The sequence below is a fragment of the Oncorhynchus gorbuscha genome, linkage group LG08 (assembly GCF_021184085.1).
Source record: "Oncorhynchus gorbuscha isolate QuinsamMale2020 ecotype Even-year linkage group LG08, OgorEven_v1.0, whole genome shotgun sequence".
Classification (NCBI taxonomy): Eukaryota; Metazoa; Chordata; class Actinopteri; order Salmoniformes; family Salmonidae; genus Oncorhynchus; species Oncorhynchus gorbuscha.
The window spans coordinates 22,458,430-22,474,208 of NC_060180.1; the positions used below are offsets into that span (position 1 = coordinate 22,458,430).

Genomic DNA, 15,779 nt, shown 5'->3' on the forward strand with positions numbered 1-15,779 from the left:
AGTGGGCTCTTGACATATCTGTTATTCTGTATAAGACATGTTTTCTTTACACTCTTCCTGCATTCGTGTTGAATCTTTTAGGATGAATGATTGTTTCAGCTGCTAAGGCACTTGGTGCCTAATATCCATCTGGACTGTTTTTACACTTCATTTTGGTACAGATTTGAACCTTATTTTTCAGAACAGTCTAAACACACTTGTACTTGTAGGCTACATTATACTATATTATTATATATATATATATAAGTATTTAGTCAGCCACCAATTGTGCAAGTTCTCCCACTCAAAAAGTTGAGAGAGGATTTATTTGCAAATTATGGTGGATAATGGTCAATAACAAAAGTTTATCTCAATACTTTGTTATATACCCTTTGTTGCAATGACAGAGGTCAAACATTTTCTGTAAGTCTTCACAAGATTTTCATACACTGTTGCTGGTATTTTGGCCCATTCCTCCATGCAGATCTCCTCTAGAGCAGTGATGTTTTGGGGCTGTTGCTGGGCAGCACAGACTTTCAACTCCCTCCAAAGATATTCTATGGGGTTGAGGTCTGGAGACTGGCTAGGCCACTCCAGGACCTTGAAATGCTTCTTACGAAGCTACTCCTTCGTTGCCCCGGCGGTGTGTTTGGGATCATTGTCATGCTGAAAGACCCAGCCACGTTTCAACTTCAATGCCCTTGCCTGGTGGAAGGAGATTTTCACTCAATCTCACGATACATGGCCCCATTCATTCTTTCCTTTACACAGATCAGTCGCCTTGGTCCCTTTGCAGAAAAACAGCCCCAAAGCATGATGTTTCCACCCCCATGCTTCACAGTAGGTATGGTGTTCTTTGGATGCAACTCAGCATTCTTTGTCCTCCAAACACGACGAGTTGAGTTTTTACCAAAAAGTTATATTTTGGTTTCATCTGACCATATGACATTCTCCCAATCTTCTTCTGGATCATCCAAATGCTCTCTAGCAAACTTCAGACGGGCCTGGCCATGTACTGGCTTAAGCAGGGGGACACATCTGGCACTGCAGGATTTGAGTCCCTGGAGGCGTAGTGTGTTACTGATGGTAGGCTTTGTTACTTTGGTCCCAGCTCTCTGCAGGTCATTCACTAGGTCCCCCCGTGTGGTTCTGGGATTTTTGCTCACCGTTCTTGTGATCTTTTTGACCCCACGGGTTGAGGTCTTGCGTGGAGCCCCAGATCGAGGGAGATTATCAGTGGTCTTGTATTTCTTCCATTTCCTAATAATTGCTCCCACAGTTGATTTCTTCAAACCAAGCTGCTTACCTATTGCAGATTCAGTCTTCCCAGCCTGGTGCAGGTCTACAATTTTGTTTCTGGTGTCCTTTGACAGCTCTTTGGTCTTGGCCATAGTGGAGTTTGGAGTGTGACTGCTTGAGGTTGTGGACAGGTGACTTTTATACTGATAACAAGTTCAAACCGGTGCCATTAATACAGGTAATGAGTGGAGGATAGAGGAGCCTCTTAAAGAAGTTGTTACAGGTCTGTGAGAGCCAGAAATCTTGCTTGTTTGTAGGTGACCAAATACTTATTTTCCACCATAATTTGCAAATAAATTCATTTAAAAATCCTACAATGTGATTTTCTGGATTTGTTTTTTTCTTATTTTGTCTGTCATAGTTGAAGTATACCAATGATGAAAATTACAGGCCTCATCTTTGTAAGTGGGAGAACTTGCACAATTGGTGGCTGACTAAATACTTTTTTGCCCCACTGTATGTATATACATTTGCAATTATGAAACCTTCTTGGCCGATATATATATTTCATAATGGTTTCATAATTGCACATGTTGCTGAGCTTAATTCTAAGGCATAGTTAGTAAAGTCTTAACGCGAGAAAGTCAAAGGTGCAATTCAGTTGCTACATCCCATTTTTGTAAACTTCTAAATGAGTACAATACGCTTTAGGGCAGGATTCTGCTTTATTTTTACTCTGAGAAGGAAAGAACGCAGAAAAAATTATCTTACTGTATTTTGTAAATATTTCTTATTTTAAGTCTGGCTTCGTTCCAAATCATGTATGTAATAAATAATTGCACTTCACTCGGATTAAATATATTTGCGCTCCTCATTGGATCACGGGTGTAGTTTTTCTCCGATTTAGTAATGAAGGTTAACTTCAAGCAAAACATTGGGAAATGTAGTCTAGCTAATTTCTATGATGACCATTAGAAGTATGATGGCCATGTATCCTTTTTGCAAAAGATAATGTACTTGTGTGGGGCGGCAGGGTAGCCCAGTGGTTAGAGCGATTGGACTAGTAACCGGAAGGTTGCAAGTTCAAACCCCCAAGCTGACAAGGTGCAAATCTGCCGTTCTGCCCCTGAACAGGCAGTTAACCCACTGTTCCTAGGCCGTCATTGAAAATAAGAATTTGTTCTTAACTGACTCGGTCAAAAATAAAGAAGTTGTGGCTGCTAGCCAAATAGCGTTGCATTTCTGTCTGTTATCAATCTGATTTTAAAATGAGTTTCTGACGAATGTGTTGCACTAATGTATTTTGTGTGATTAAAAACTTTAGTTGCACTCTAAAGAAACGGTTGACTTTCAATTTAAAACGCAGGTGAAATGGTTTAAAACACAGATGTTTAGATATCTGAAAGCTAATGCGACCCCAGTTAGGGACGTTAATCGGTTAACCCTCAAATATATTTGTGCAGTCATGCTTATCAGTCTATGGGTTAATTTTCATAATTTAGTGGTATTAAACGGGCGCGTATGTACGGCTCCTTCAGAAAGTAATCACACCACATTGTTTTAAATTGGAATAAATTCAGAGTTCATGTCACTGATCTACACACCACCCTATAATGTCAGTGGAATTATGTTTTTAGAAATGTTTACAAATGAAAAGCTGACATGTCTCGAGTCCGTAAGTATTCAACTCTTTTCTTATGGCAAGCCTAAATGGACATTTTATTATTTATATATTTTTAGGAGTAAAAATGTACTTAACAAGTCACATAATTTGCATGGATTCACTCTGTGTGCAGTAATAGTGTTTTAACATACTTTTCGATTGACTACCTAAGGTCAGCCGAGCAATGAATTTCAACACACATTCAGCCACAAAGGTCAGGGAGGTTTTCCAATGGTTTGCGAAGAAGGGAACCTATTGGTAAATGGGTGCAGTTATTAATTACACTTTGGATGGTGTATCAATGTACCCAGTCATTACAAAGATGCAGGCGCCCTTCCTAACTCAGTTGCCACAGAGGAAGGTGAGCCTCTCAGGGATTTCACCACGAGGCCAATGGTGATCTACAAACGGTTAGAGTATAATGGCTGTGATAGGAGAAAACTGAGGATGGATCAACAACATTGTAGTTACTCCACAATACTAACTGAACTGAGTGAAAAGGAAGGCTGTACAGACTAAAAATATGCCAAAACATTCATCCCGTTTGCAAAAAGACCAAAGTAATACTGCATAAAAAGTGGTAAAGAAAAAGGTTTTGTCCTGAATACAAAGTGTAATGTTTGGGGCAAATCCAACACATTACTGAGTACCACTCGTTATATTTTCAAGCATGGTGGTGGCTGCATGATGTTTTAGGTGTGCTTCCCATTGGCAAGCAACTAGGGAGTTTTTCTTTAGGCTAAAAGAAACGGAAAAGAGAATCCTAGAGTAAAACCTTGTTCAGGCTGCTTTCCAACAGACACTGGGAGACAAATTCACCTTTCAGCAGGACAATAACCTAAAACACAAAGCCAAATCTACACTGTAGTTGTTTACCAAGACTGATTTGAATGTAGCCTAGTTAGTTTTTTAAAATTGAAATTGGCTTGAAAATCTGGCAAGACTTAAATGGCTGAATGGCAATGATCAACAACTGACAGAGCTGGAAGAATAAACAAATAAAAATAATGGGCAAATATTGTACAATCTAGGTGTGAAAAGCTTGGAGACTCACACAGCCTCGTAGCTGTAATTGCTGACAAAGGTGATTCTGACACGGGTATTCAACCCCCTGCATCAATCTAATCAAGATGTGTTTTTAGGCTACTAATGTAAAATATCACCTGTTTTTATATAGTGCACAAGCTGGTACTGGAGTGAAACATACTTTTATAAGCCCATTGAAGGTAAGGGTGCTTTCGAGTGGCTAGATGTTCTTTACCATTCGGCCATCGGATTTGCCACCATAACCGGTGTGAAATGGCTAGCTAGTTAGCGGGGTGCACGCTAATAGCGTTTCAATCGGTGACGTCACTCGCAAGGGCCGCTGCTTTTGTGGAGCAATGGGTAACGATGCTTCATGGGTGGCTGCAGTTGATGTGTGCAGAAGGTTCCTGGTTCGAGCTCAGGTAGGGGTGAGGAGAGGGACAGAAGCTATACTGTTACACCACCAATGCTCCTTATAGGACACATCACTGCAATCTACTCCTCTGTAAACTGGTCATCGATGTATACCCGTTTCAAGACCCACTGGTTGATGCTTATTTCTAAAACCCTCTTAGGCCTCACTGCCCCCATCGGAGATATCTACCGCAGCCCCCATCCTCCACGTACAGCAGTCACATTCTGTTAAAGGTCCCCAAAGCACACACATCCCTGGATTTCTCATCTTTTCAGTTCGCTGCAGTTAGTGACTGGAACGAGCTGCAAAAAAACACTCAAACTGGACAGTTAAAAAAAATATAATAATAATAATAATCTCCATCTTTTCATTCAAAGACTCAATCATGGACACACTGACAGTTGTGGCTGCGTTGCGCGATGTATGGTTGTCTCTACCTTCTTGCCCTGTGTGCTGTTGTATGTGCCCAGTCATGTTGTACCCTGTTTTGGGCTGCTGCCATGTTTGTTACCATGTTGTGTTGCTACCATGCTCTGTTGGCTTAGGTCTTTCTTTATGTAGCGCTATGTTGTCTCTCTTGTCGTGATGTGTGTTTTTGTCCTATATTCTTTTTATTACATCCAGCCCCTGTCCCCGCAGGAGGCCGTTTGGTAGGCCATAATTGTAAATAAGGATTTGTTCTTAACTGACTTGCCTAGATAAAGTTTAAAAAAAAAAAAGTTTATGAACCATTTTATTTTACTAGGTATATTGACAGAAAACACAGTGTACAAGAGAAAGTATTGCACTAAAGATCCGGGGAAGAGTTGCAAGGGAGAGAGGAGAAGAATGAGCCTAATTTGAAAGCTTGCGACACGTTTAATTTCTTTTGAAGTTGCTCTCATGCTAGAGAAGGTTGGATACCCCTGGCATAGGCTATAGTCAACAGTACTCAGCGTGTCACCCACCACGTTCCAATGGGAGCTTGAGGCAGTGTACTCGTTTGAATCCTGAACGTTTTACTTGACTTCACATAATGAGGCGTTGTTTCAAAGTAGCCTTGCCAAAATCCACCCGTAGAACCGTGAATGCAAATGCAAGACTTCCTCATGCCAATAACCAGCATTTCTCTCCTGTTCTACTGATTTTTCATATTAACTTTATTTTGTTGTTTAGACGCCAAAGGCACAATCCTAGTCATATTAGCGACCCATCCTAGTTGTTACTATTAGATTCCCCATCATTCTAAGTTTCTAAGATTTTCATCTCTCACAGCTTGCATTAAGGTGCGCTGTTTAGAACCCACAAATTGCATTTAGAGAAATGAAAATGGCGTGTTTTATTAGTTGCTTCATTACATGAGGTGAATGCTCAATAATAGGCTGTAGTGTAATACAATAGGCTGGCTATTGTTGCATGTTTACATGAAGCTCGAAATGAAAAATGTCCTTTCCTTGTATGTATACAAGTATTTTCTGTTGTTCACATCATTTTACTGTTTGGAAAAAAACGTGACCGGTTAATGAGGGTCGGTTAGTTGGCAGCAAAATGTACCGAAGTTTCCCTAATACCCATTGATTCTTGAAGAATAGAACTTATAAATGCCTCATGAGCTTAGTTCAACTGTCACACTCCATCAGAACCCAAAATATAAGCTTGTTTTACTCCAATGTTTGTAAACAAACACTATATAGCCTGAAAACATGGTTAAAACGATCATGTTAATATCATGGTCAGTCAGTCCTTGCATCCATAACTCTTGTCTATTAATCGGTGAGTGGTTACATTTCTCCAGGCCCCATCCCGCAGCTTTTTAACAGAACAGAGACTGGGAAAGTGCTTTATCGTTTCAACTGCAGATTGCCCCTTTTTTAAGCTTCAATGTAATAGGCAAAGGAAAATAATTACCATAGTTCAAAGCTGCAAACTGCATTAGAGTTTCCTCCAACCAGCGCCAACGCGGCAGTAATTATACACACCTGTCAGCCTCTTGGAAATAGTTTCCCCGGTAAACCCGTGTTTGAGTTATTGTTCTCGTTTGTGTTTTTATACATGTTATTTTCCATTTCCTACAAAGGATTTCGAAGTTGATTTGAATCTCGAAAATCACACTTCTATCCGCACAGTTGATTGCGTGGTAGTTTTGAACAGAATATGAAATCCAAGGTCATTTAGAGACATTCCATTGTTGTAAAATCCAATTAAAGAATAGTTCAATTCATCTAGCATGTACTAAAGATGCCGCTCTCTCAAAATGTGCTGTTCATTCAGTCAACCAGTGACTCCGCTCTTTGCCACTGTGCGGTTCCTGTGTGGAGCCTGCTGCCTGGTGCCATACTGTATGTTCCTTGGGGAGACAGGAAGCCATGACCTGAGAGTGAGGAGGCTGCCACACATTGATCTGACATCTCTCAGACCCAGCCGGACACTCCCTCTGCACCGTAGCCCTCAGGCCCCCGTAACTCAAACATGTTCTGAGCCCTGGCCGAGGAACTAATGTCACTATAGTATGGAAGACTGTCACAGTCACCTCTCGGCTGTGCCCACTGTCTCCGTCCAGGACGGTCTGTCCATCTGTGTGAGCCTGTGCTCTACGAAGCGCAGGAGTGGAAATATGGTGGGATTAAATGTCACACGGTTTAGCATGGGCAGAGCGGGATTGTAGGTAGGGATGTGTTATAGGGCTGGGGTTTTGGTGATGCAATATGGTGCATTCAGGAGGAATAGGTCCATGGCAGCTCTCACTGACAGGCCCCATTTTTTTTAAGTGGCTGTCGACTTCTCTCTGCAGTCTACCAAAGAGCAGTCAGAAAAACTTGATCAGTTTCCATGCAGATTGATCCATCACATGTATGATATTTACAATTCTTCTTCGTGTCTCATACACTGCTCAAAAAAATAAAGGGAACACTTAAACAACACAATGTAACTCCAAGTCTATCACACTTCTGTGAAATCATACTGTCCACTTAGGAAGCAACACTGATTGATAATAAATGTCACATGCTGTTGTGCAAATGGAATAGACAACAGGTGGAAATGATAGGCATTTAGCAAGACATCCCCAATAAAGGAGTGGTTCTGCAGGTGGGGACCACAGACCACTTCTCAGTTCCTATGCTTCCTGGCTGATGTTTTGGTCACTTGAATGCTGGCGGTGCTTTCACTCTAGTGGTAGCATGAGATGGAGTCTACAACCCACACAAGTGGCTCAGGTAGTGCAGCTCATCCAGGATGGCACATCAATGCGAGCTGTGGCGAGAAGGTTTGCTGTGTCTGTCAGCGTAGTGTCCAGAGCATGGAGGCGCTACCAGGAGACAGGCCACTACATCAGGAGACGTAGAGGAGGCCGTAGGAGGGCAACAACCCAGCAGCAGGACTGCTACCTCTGCCTTTGTGCAAGGAGGAGCAGGAGGAGCACTATCAAAGACCTACAAAATGACCTCCAGCAGGCCACAAATGTGCATGTGACTGCTCAAACGGTCAGAAACAGACTCCATGAGGGTGGTATGAGGGCCAGACGTCCACAGGTGGGGGTTGTGCTTACAGCCCAACACCGTGCAGGACGTTTTTCATTTGCCAGAGAACACCAAGATTGGCAAATTCACCACTGGCGCCCTGTGCTCTTCACAGATGAAAGCAGGTTCACACTGAGCACGTGACAGACGTGACAGTCTGGAGATGCCGTGGAGAACGTTCTGCTGCCTGCAACATCCTCCAGCATGACCAGTTTGGCGGTGGGTCAGTCATAGTGTGGGGTGGCATTTCTTTGGAGGGCTGCACATGTGCTCGCCAGAGGTAGCCTGACTGCCATTAGGTACCGAGATGAGATCCTCAGACCCCTTGTGAGACCATATGCTGGTGCGGTTGGCCCTGGATTCCTCCAAATGCAAGCCTATGCTAGACCTCATGTCGCTGGAGTGTGTCAGCAGTTCCTGCAAGAGGAGTGCATTGATGCTATGGACTGGCCTGCCCGTTCCCCAGACCTGAATCCAATTGAGCACATCTGGGACATCATGTCTTGCTCTATCCACCAACGCCACGTTGCACCACAGACTGTCCAGGAGTTGGCGGATGCTTTAGTCCAGGTCTGGGAGGAGATCCCTCAGGACACCATCCGCCACCTCATCAGGAGCATGCCCAGGCGTTGTAGGGAGGTCATACAGGCACGTGGAGGCCACACACACTACTGAGCCTCATTTTGACTTGTTTTAAGGACATTACATCAAAGTTGGATCAGCCTGTAGTGTGGTTTTCCACTTTAATTTTGAGTGTGACTCCAAATCCAGACCTCCATGGGTTGATCAATTTGATTTCCATTGATAATTTTTGTATGATTTTGTTGTCAGCACATTCAACTATGTAAAGAAAAAAGTATTTAATAAGAATATTTCATTCATTCAGATCTAGGATGTGTTATTTTAGTGTTCCCTTAATTTCTTTGAGCAGTGTATAAAGCAACATGGATAAACTAGATCCAATCCTCCTGCTCACTACTTAGGCCCACATCCAATATGACTGAAATGCATTTTGTACTCTCTTGTGGTCTCTTGTTGATGATACTTAAAGGGATTTGCATATTTTCTTGTCTCTCCCCCACATGCATAACACGGTACAGTTCATTCCCTTCTCACTTTTGCGTTATGATCTGTGATTTATCCATGTAGGCCTACTGTGAACAGAGCCGTGTCTCCCAGTCAGAAGACAGCTGCTGACATTTTAACTGACATTCCACCTGATGCTTTTAATTATATCCTTGCCTCGGTGTTTTTGATTTATTAGGATCCCCATTAGCCGACGCCAATGGCGACAGCTAGTCTTAACGGGGTCGGGCACAGGACGAAAAGGCATTACAAAGGACGTGTGTGCGTGCTCGCGCGTCTATCAGTTACACACGTGTGCCAGTACGTTCACACACAACGCGTGCCGGTACGTTCACACACAACGCGTGCCGGTACGTTCACACACAACGCGTGCCGGTACGTTCACACACAACGCGTGCCGGTACGTTCACACACAACGCGTGCCGGTACGTTCACACACAACGCGTGCCGGTACGTTCACACACAACGCAACGTTCGCTTCACACACAACGCGTGCGGTACGTTCACACAACGCCGCGTGCCGGGTACGTTCACACACAACGCGTGCCGGTACGTTCACACACAACGCGTGCCGGGTACGTTCACACACAACGCGTGCGGTGCGTTCACACACAACGCGTGCCGGTACGTTCACACACAACGCGTGTGCCGGTATGCGTTCACACACAACGCGTGCGGTACGTTCACACACAACGCGTGCGTGCGGTACGTTCACACACAACGCGCGTGGCACGTTCACACACAACGCGTGCCGGTACGTTCACACACAACGCGTGCCGGTACGTTCACACACAACGCGTGCCGGTACGTTCACACACAACGCGTGCCGGTACGTTCACACACAACGCGTGCCGGTACGTTCACACACAACGCGTGTCGGTACGTTCACACACAACGCGTGTCGGTACGTTCACACACAACGCGTGTCGGTACGTTCACACAACAAGTAGGTAACATGGGGGAGAGGCTTGGTGCCTTGAAGTTGCTTTATTTGTTTTTTGAAACCAGGTTTGCGGTTCACGTGCTCTATAAGATGAAAGAGTTCCATGCAGTCATGGCTCTGTATAATACTGTACGTTTCCTTGAATTTGTTCTGGACCCGGGGACTGTGAAAAGACCCCTGGTGGCATGTCTGGTGGGGTAAGTGTGTGTGTCAGTGCTGTGTGTAAGTTGACTATGCAAACAATTTGGAATTTCCAACACATTGTCACTTCTTGTTTTTATAAGAAACAGTCAGTCTTTATTCAACTCTTAGCCAAGAGAGACTGTCATGCGTAGTATTAATATTATCCCTCTGATTTATAAAGAAGAGCAAGATGTGTGCTCTGTTCTGGGCCAGCTGCAGCTTAACTACAGTACCGGTCAAAAGTTTGGACACAAGGGTTTTTTATTTTTTACTAACTTCTACATTGTACAGTAATAGTGAAGACTTAAAACTATGAAATAACACACATCGAATCCTGTAGTAACCAAAAAGGTTATCAAATAAATATATTTGAGATTCTCCAAAGTAGCCAGTAATCAAGATGTTTTAGGCCGACGATGAATGGGGTCTTGTTTGTAAATAGTTCTGAAAGACTGAGTTGGAGAATGAGGTGAAAATCTTTTTCTTGAGTGGATGGTCAGGGGGTCGGAAAATAATTACAAATAATTTGTAGACTGCAGATTGACCGCAAGAAGCCGAAACGGATATATTTGACCCCCAAAAATAATTTCAAACCTTGCTTACAGTTTGTATAAGATCACGTGGGTCTCTTATGCATGGGAATATTTGAACAGATTTATTAAATTAAAATCACTCTGAGCTGATTTCCTGGTGTTTTTACCATCTTTTGTGTCAATGAAAATGGAGAAATACATTTAAAGAACGCAGCCCTACAGTTAGAGAACCCTGCTGCAGTCTATGGCCCACTGCAGTGCTGGACATTTTATTTTCTAAGACTTCAAACGTAAAAATGTTTTGTTCTTGACTTGAGCATGAAGCAAAAGTATGTCATTGAGGTAACCTGTGGGCTACAGTATTTAATCTACGCAGCAACCAAGGGGTACTGTGAACCTTGTCCAATCTGCAGTAGCACACATTTTAACCCTGGAAATACTTTCATAGCTTTGTCTCATCGACTTTCTGATTGGCAGAGACAAGTCAGTAAGTTAGCCCTGATTTGCCAGAGTCGAGCTGTAGACTGACTGGCTCTCGTCCGCAGGCAACACGTGTCGGGTCTTCGGCTACTCTCTTTAATTTATTTTATTCAAATGAAGGATTCAAAATCCCAGTATATCCAAAGGTAAGCCTTAATAAATTGGAGGTGAGAGATTGTCAGGTTTACTGTATCTATTTGGCCTGGCCCGGGGTGTTAGTCATGCTCTTGACAGGGCGGTTTGGCTCCTGTGACCTTACTTTGAACAAATGACTTCACGCACTCAACTCCAGGGCTCATCCAAGGAAACAAAGTAATTAAGTTGTCACTTAATCAAGGTCACGTTAGAAACACTGGATCTCTGTTTGAAAAGGACTCCGGTCTCTCTTCCAGACCGATGGTTCAATCGAAGCAGAAATGTATTATCACGGCCTTTTATTTTCCCTCAATAGCATCACCGTGCTTCGAGGGAGCTAATGTGTGGCAGCAGTCATTCAGGCAGTCAGACGGTGTGGGAGTGAATGTCAAGGACAGAGAATGAAAGACTCCTGTATATGAGGCTTTCCTCGCACACTGTCCCCTGAGCCCCAGCTCTGTCTAGCTTGTTACATATTCGAAGAGTCGGGAGATTGACACCTCGGAGGTAGTGACACGACCGTGTTTTTCCATCCACCTTCTCTTGTTTCAGGTTATCGGTAGCCCAGAGGTTCACATGCCAAGAAAGCGAGGAGGAGGAGGGGCAGGAAGAGGAGCCAGAGGGGACACACCCAGGGCGATCAGTCTGGAACACGTAGCATACGCTCTTAAAGGTGAGTGGCTATTCCCCTCATAGACACGCAACAAACACACAAAGTATGCTTTTCATTCATTACTCTCTGTCCTTGGTTTCCCTTTTTCTTGTGTATGGAAAATGCACAATCACTCCTGTTTATAGTGTTAACATACACATTCATTTCCCTTCTGTACATTGTGGCCTTACTGTTTTGTGAATTGCTTGTCAGGTAAGTTTAGCATGGCACACTGGACCTCCTGCTGTTTGGGATATTCTCCAATGGTTTCCTCACTGAAGAATGCTTTTCACTCGTAAGCTTGAACTAGAGCCTGCTTAAACATGTTTATTTATTCATTGATACAAGAAGGTAATGTTTCTGTTGACTAAATGTAAATGAGGCAGAAGAGCCACAAAATTTGTGTTAAATGTCTAGTGTTTTGTTGTTAGTACAGTAGCTCCAGACGCATAATACATGCGTCCATAAACGGTGCGAAGGAGAACCAGCCACCTAGGTTCCACCAAATCAAAAGCCCTGAGTGTATCATAATGACTCGGGTTATTATTCTCTCTCCCATACTCCATGTCCCTGGAAAATAATGACTATTTTCCACGGGTTCAGTTATATGAACCGTAGCTTTCAAGCTTAGCCCAAACAAGACTGAACATGGCCCTGTAGAGCACACTACCGCCCGGTCCAGGTGCTTGTTAATAACAGAGCACTGTCCTTCCATCACCTCAGTGGGAACATTAGTTCACTTTATGCAGCTGCTTTTTCATTGGACCAATTCAGGTAACCTTGAGTACACCAGCTGTGCGCCTCCATCTCCCCCTAACACAGCCCGCCACCAACAGCTGCTCTAATTGGTCGCTATATTGGGTTGATGAGGCAAAAATGGCGGTACAATCAATCAATTTTTACGAATTCATTTGTTACAGAAAGTTAAACAAAGCCCAGGTAGCAGGATGCTGGACATGGAGTAGAGAGTCATCTAAACAGCCACATTAGCACAGAATGACAGCAGGGGGAGCACAGATTAGGCGCAACATGAACATCCCAGCAGTTATTAACTATGTCATAGAGTGTCACCAGGACAGTGGTAAGAGAAACGCTTCACAACAAACAACTCTTACACCAACCCACTGTTCAGGAGTGACCGTAAGGATGGCTCTTAAAATAGAAATTCTACGATTGATTCGTGACGACCATAACTCTCTGAGGTCAAGCTCTTCCCACAGCTGTGCCCTTACGCTGTAAGCCACAGGCTAAAAGGGTACATTTCTCATTTAGATTTAAAAAAAATTGATTTGATTCCCTTATTGTTGACTGGCTTGTTCTATAGTAAATGAGCCCTATAAGAGTGTTCTGCCAAAAACACTGGGTGACCTCTGAGACAAACACTATGTTCCATTATATTCTCCATGGCTTAAATGACATGATTTTAAATTAGGTGAAATGTCAGTGCTGAGACTGTTTGAAGTGTGTGTGTGTGTGTGTGTGTGTGTGTGTGTGTGTGTGTGTGTGTGTGTGTGTGTGTGTGTGCAGGTTTTTTTCTGCGTGGGAAAGTCTTGGGTGGACCATGTAAGTGTTTTTTGGACCGTTCTAGATTGGGAAAGAAATTATTTGTAAGATATTGTATGTAAAAAAAATGCTAACCTATTTATTTTTGAGAACAAACAATCACTCAAATAAAAGCTAGACAGCCAGCGAGAATCTAAAATTCTAAATATTATGCAATATGTATTTTTGTCATGACGGGAGGCCCCCATTTGATTTTGTTAAACTATTTGAATCACTCTGATAGCATAAGCCATGGCTAGATGTGTAGAATTTCAGGAAATTCGCTTTCCAATTAGCAACAGTCAACAAAATGATGTTTTTAATGCAACAGTTGGACAATGAATAACAATACCTTTTGAAATGGTATAAACCATCAGATATTGACTGAGTTATAGCACACAAACCATTTTACAAATTAGATTTTGGTGGGAATTCAGGTGTTCAACTTATTGTGAAATGTAACAATTTTCTTTTATCAGGTTTTGTAAAAATATTTTTTGTTAAAATAAAGACAATTATGTGCCTTGTTTGTATAAATAGTGTATTTGCATAAATTACATACATTAGCATAAATGGGTGGAACAGGGCTGCAAGCACTAAACACTACCCTATACACTACCCTATCTGCACTCAATCACCTGCATTGTCGAGATTACCTCATTAATTACTGTTGTTGTCTTGCATAATTCAACATGTTTGTCAAAGATACCCTTGGATTAAAAATCAACACACTTGGCTCTAGATTATACCCATCTAAACATGCTTGACATTGTTGGCGAGATCAGACACATCACTATAATCCGAGTATTCATTTTCAGAAGTTGCTTTTATTTCTGCACGTCTAATTTGTCAAAATGGCAACTTTTTATTAAATTATAACTTGTTTCCACAAAAAAAAATGTAATCTATCTTGTGTGTTAAAACTGATTTGTTATCTGTGTAGAATTGCAGGATATGAGCTTGAAAACAGCTATATTTTGTCACAGCGGCGAACAGGAGTGCCTTAAAAAAATAATAGTTGGCTTGCACACCATTGGCCACGCCCATGGCCACGCCCCTGTCACACCCACCAACTTAGCCCCATTTTGATCCAGAAAAAACCATGGTGCGTTTCAATAATCCAGGGCACCACTAGCTGATTGTCACGCGTTGCTGGTGACTACAGCACAGGCGTTCACATTTGTTATTCTCTGACACATCTTCCTGCAAAGGTTGCTTATCCACAGCCCTGAGCAGCACAAAAAAAAGACCGCTTTTACACTGAATAATATTGTGTGTGATCAGCTCAAGGCTGATAAACACACAGAGAGAGAGTGGTAAAGTTATAGCAGGAAACCAGAAAGCTGTATTAGCCAATTTTATGGAGAATTTATTTTCGAAAAAATATACATATCCTTCAAGAGTTCTTTGATACAGGAATATTAAACACCCATTGTGTTAAATTACAGTATTCTGCTTAAACATATGCCTGCTTTGTTTCATAAAAATATATATTTTTAATGGTAGGCTAGGCTAATTTTTAACTGCCACCAAATCCAGGTAATTGAAGATTGTGAAAGTGGGGTGCTGAATGTTGTATGAAGTGTTCTTGCTGTGTAATCAGCCTCACATGAATTTCCACTCAAACATGAAACACTCTCTCAATATTTGATTTAACGTTTTAGGTAGAGTGCCTCGGAACAGTTTTGGGTGTGTAAAAGTTCTCAGATTTTTTTTTTTTCAGTGACCTAATTTCGAAACCTGGTATCATTGTGAGCTATGTCACTCAAATCCCAGTGGACATCATTAGGTAACTGGGTATGATAAAGTAGTGGTTCCACACATAACGTTTTTAAGGTTGTCTCAGGTACGCGAGTCCCCTTGGTGTATGACGATTCTGGAGGAGGGAACCCAGCATAGCAGCATGTGCACTGAATCCTTTCTATCACGGAGGGTCAAATGAAGTCACTAGCTAATAGCTACTTTACTGGAACCCTTTTGATTACAATTCAGCCTGCTCCTTTTGTATCTTCAGAATGCCTGTGACTTAAGAACCTGTGGATGAAGACGTCGCTGGAGTACCTCAGAGTTTGGGTACGGTGGTTATTTTCCTCAAAATATGTTCTATTTCTAATAATGACAAACCTGGGGTTGTTTCTGTACCGTTATAATGCTACGTTTAGGTGTGTGGGTTTACCATGGGGAAATGTTGCTGGTATAATAAGTCACCAGACCCCCCCCCCCCCCCCCCCCCTGTCTAGGTTAGAGCGTTAGACTAGTAACCGAAAGGTTGCAAGATGGAATCCCCGAGCTGACAAGGTAAAAAAAAAAAAATCTGTCGTTCTGCCTCTGAGCAAGGCAGTTAACCCACTGTTCCTAGGCCGTCATTTAAAATAAGAATTTGTTCTTAACTGACTTGTCTAAAGG

At 42.6% G+C, this 15,779-nt stretch overlaps 1 protein-coding gene across 4 annotated transcripts in view; it reads left to right on the forward strand.

Moving 5' to 3' along the window:
• tjap1 (tight junction associated protein 1 (peripheral)) overlaps positions 1 to 15,779 on the forward strand; it is an 81,138-nt gene that overhangs the window by 22,795 nt on the left and 42,564 nt on the right. For 3 of the 4 annotated variants that reach the window (XM_046358853.1, XM_046358852.1, XM_046358855.1), the window contains 2 exons: positions 11,732 to 11,852; positions 15,388 to 15,446. The gene's annotated coding sequence lies outside the window, so the exon portion shown is untranslated. The remainder of the gene's footprint in view (positions 1 to 11,731; positions 11,853 to 15,387; positions 15,447 to 15,779) is intronic. The other variant, XM_046358854.1, reaches the window with a different exon arrangement.